We start from the raw sequence: 4,175 nt of genomic DNA on the forward strand, positions 1-4,175 counted from the left end.
CAGGGCGGGAGGGGGCGTGGCGGGGGCGTGGCGGACTGCTGCCGCAAGGGCTGCCGGGAGGTGGGGCGGAGCCGCCTGTTTCTGGCCGGCAGCCAACGACGTCATCCCAGGGACCGGAGCCCGGGAGCGCGGGGCCAGCTGCGTGCAGCCGTGACGCACTGGCCCAAACCCCGAGGCGGGGATCGCCTGCTCCTCGCCGCCGGGCCCCTGGCCCCACATTTCCCTTTAACCGATGGCGGCTCACCCCAGAGGACTCTCGGGCACCTCCAGGATCCACAGACCTCCCCCTGCGTCGAATTCAGCCCATTTCCGCTCCCGGGTCCCCCAACCCCAGCCTCGCAGCCTCGCAGCCCCGCAGTCCCAGGTCGCCGGGCTAGACGGGATCAACTCCAATACAGCATCTCCTGGCGTCGCCTTCAGCACATTGGCCAGAGCTGCAACCCGGAGCTGCGATTTGTTCGCTTATTTGCTTAATATTCGCCTGCACAACTAGAATGCCTCGTGCTTCCTAGCTGTTGTTTAGGGGCACAGTCGGGGCGCAGAAATCTCCCTTGCGTGGACATTGTCAACAGATGTGTGATAGGATACCGCCCCTCGCCCCCTTTTCAGGAACAAATACCATGGACACTTGGGTCGCATCTGGGGGAGATGTGTGACAGCAGAAGGGGCTTCTCCACCGTCAAGGGGCCTCTTTCCAATTGCATCCTGAGTGGGCCTTGTCTATCTCAAAATCATCTCTGCTTTCAGGACTGGGAGGTGGGGAGAGTGAAAGAACCTTCTGGAATTGGCTCCTGATGGATATCATCCAATATAGGCCAAGTAGTTGTTTATTTTTCTATTCGGAATGAGGTGGGGCTTTACATATCAAATAGCCACTTTTGTATTCAACAACTTTAACAGGTTATCAACTCTCCCAGTAACTGGCCCTGCCCCCTCCCGCCATCTCCCTGTTGTAGAATATTATCATCCCCTTGTCTCCCCTCTGCCCTTTCTCCCCCTTCCCTTCCCCACCTTCCTACCCTTTCTGGCAACCATCAACTTTCTTTTATCCTTGTGGTTTGAAAATCTTGATCTTAATTTCATAAGTGAGATCATGCACTATTTGCCCCTTGTCTTTAACTTCACTCAGCCAAATGTCCACCAACTCCATCCGTGTCATGAGGCGTTTCACCGCTTCAGCATATTCTTTAGCGGTGCGCAGTCCGTTGTGTATATGTACCAGAGTTTATTTATCCCGTCCTCCCCTGATGGTCATTTCGGTTGTTCCATCTTCTCACTGCTGTAAATAGTGCTGTGAATAATACGTACATGTTTGTGTGCACGTATCTGCTCCTGCTTGGTCCCTTGTTTCTTTAGGGTATATGCTGATGTCGAGTAAAGGGATTGTGTGTGGGGTCATATGGTATTTCCATTCCCGGATGTTTCAGGAATTGTCATCCCGCTGTCCCCAGTGGTTGTACCATTTTATAGGCCATCAGTGGAGGAGCCCTTTGAACCAGTCCAGCATTTGTTATTTTCTGGGGGTTTGTTGTTGTTGTTTTGTGTGTGTGTGTGTGTGTGTGTGTGTGTGTGTGTGTGTAACTGTGCTATCAATGCTGGTGTGAGGTGATATGTCCTCCTCATTTTGATTTGCATCTCTCAAATAGCTAGTGACTGTGAGCATTTCTTCATAAGTGGGTTGGATGCTACCTGGATGTCTTCTTTGGTGACGTGGTGAGTTGCCTGTTCGTGTCCTCTGCCTGTTTTGAACTTGGATTATTTGTCTTATTCTTGTTGAAGTGTTGCATTTTCTGTAGATTTTAGAGAATGGCCCCTAAAGGATATATCATTACCAATTTTTCCCCACCTGTGGGTGCCCTTTTTACTCTGATGAAGTCTTTTTTTTTATGAAGTCTTTTGATGGGTATATTTCATCGTATTTGATGGTGTGTTTATGCCATGAATTAAAACACTTAGGCTATTCTTATTTTTTTAATGATCTTTATAGTTCTAGGGGTTTACATTTAGATCTTTGTGTTAATCTGAGTAGACTAGAGAAACAAATCCATAGACATTCATGTGTATAATAAAGAGCTTTAGATACAAGAGCAATTGAAAATTGAGAAAACATCCGAGTCCAATCGAGATCAAGTTCACTATTAGCCCGTATGTCAAATACCGATCTATAAAGCCCTCTTCAGACTCATGCAACACATGTAATGACACTGTATGCAGGAAGATCACAGGCCAGTGGGTGGGAAGCCTTGCCAGGGGAAGCCAGCCCCTAACACATCATTATGAGTCCAGTAGGTGCAATTGCACAGCGATAATAAGTAAAGTTTATAGTAAAGTTACAGAGAGCATGAGAGATAGAAGAGAAATATTGAAATAAATGGAGTCAGACACAATTTACTGTAGCATGCTCACCTCAGCCCCACTTGGTGGTCCATGTGGAGGGAGAGAGAGTCTTTAATGCTAACCAAGGCTGTTATATTTTCTGGGGACATGCAAGCCCCCCAATTACAGGTGAAGACATATGTCACAGGAAGGGATTGTGCTATAGATAATACAGTAACGGGAGGGAGTGATCTAGGGGTATCCACGCAATAGGAAGAGGAGTACACATGTGGCAAGATGGGCAGGTCCTAGAGTCAGGATGGCAGCTGAATCTCCATGGGAACCATTATCAGTAGGGTGTAAACCCCACCTACAGGAACCAAGCTAATGGTTGCAAGCTTCGGGGAGAAATAGTCCATTGTCTCCAGCAGCAGGGAGCAGGCCCACCCCTGTGGTGTGGGAAGACAGCAGTCTGCCTCCAAGGAGGATATCTAAGCATCTGACCTCCCCCCACAAAGTCTTGTGGATCCAGTGGAGGTGGAAGCATCTCAGTGGTGGCAGGTCTCCACATGGCTCCTTCAGCTCCAGGGCCCTAGAGTAGCTCCATGTGTCTTGTGTGCCTGAGTGTCTCACAAGGAGTGAGCATGTGTCCCACCTCCAGCGAGCTATTTATCTCCTTAGCGCCCCCAAATGAGATCATCAAGCTGCAACCTGACTGACAAGCTAAACTCCACCCCTTCACTCTAAGTCTCAAATTGACAACAGATTATGTAACGACCACAGAAGCCATCTTTGGCTCCCTATCTCAGGCATATCCTCAAATTCATTTTTCTTTATTCCAGAAGAAAGGCTGACTTTGAAATTGCCATCTCTCTCATTTGAGTTAGGAAGGTCAGGGGCTGACTCTGATAGCCTCTCCTGCTCCGAGCCATATAGCTAGACTAGTTCATTTCACCCTGAGATCAGCACAATAAATTCTTTGTTTTAATAGTTCAAGGTCTATTTGTTGTCCTTTACGAGTGTTTTCCAGTCTGATGGCGGCTATGCCCTGGCCCCACAGTCTATTTTTGGTATTCCCTGGGGACTTCGTTGCTCTGCTCCCCTTGCTGCTCTGTTGCACGCCCCCAGTGTCTAGCCTCAGCCTGGTGGGCTCAGGGTGGGCACAGTTCCCGCCACGTGTCTCCAGTGTTGGCCCCTGTGGAGCGATGGTCAGTGAGGAACGTCATGTCTCGTGGTGGGGCCAGCCCCATGGTCCTCTGTGCCTTGGTTGCTCTGAGCCGAAATACTGTCCTCAGGGCTGGGTGGGCCAGGATGTGCTTCACTCTTTTTGCCTCCCCCCTCATTGGCTCCTGTGTGCTCTGATCCCAAATGTCCCTCTCCTTGAGCTGTAGCTTCATGCTGTCCTCTGCAGTGAATTCTGGGACAGGGGTGGGGTGTGTGTGAGGTGTCCACTTAGTTGGTAAAGGGGCCGGCCCCTCAATCACAATGAACTCTCATACTCACGGGAAGGCAAGGTCCTTGGAGACGAAGCCCTGGCTCTTGTCCACGGTTCTGCACTTCGCACCCAGCCTGCCACGCACTGTTCTCATGTTGTCATCGTTAGGGGCCATTGGGCTGCTTCCAACTCCCAGCGACCCCACGTATGTACAATGGAGTCGCCACCCAGTCCCGCACCATCCCTGCGGTTGTTGCTATGCGAGCCTGTTGCCAAAGCCGCTGCGTGCATCCACCCCATCAAGGGCCTTTCCTGTTTTTGCTGCCCCTCCACTTTACCCAGCAGGATGTCCTTCTCCAGGGCTTTGGGGACATGTCCAAAGCACTTGAGATCAAGTCCCGTCATCCTCACTTCGGAGGAGCGC

This window comes from Tenrec ecaudatus, chromosome 13 (genome assembly GCF_050624435.1).
Source record: "Tenrec ecaudatus isolate mTenEca1 chromosome 13, mTenEca1.hap1, whole genome shotgun sequence".
NCBI lineage: Eukaryota > Metazoa > Chordata > Mammalia > Afrosoricida > Tenrecidae > Tenrec > Tenrec ecaudatus.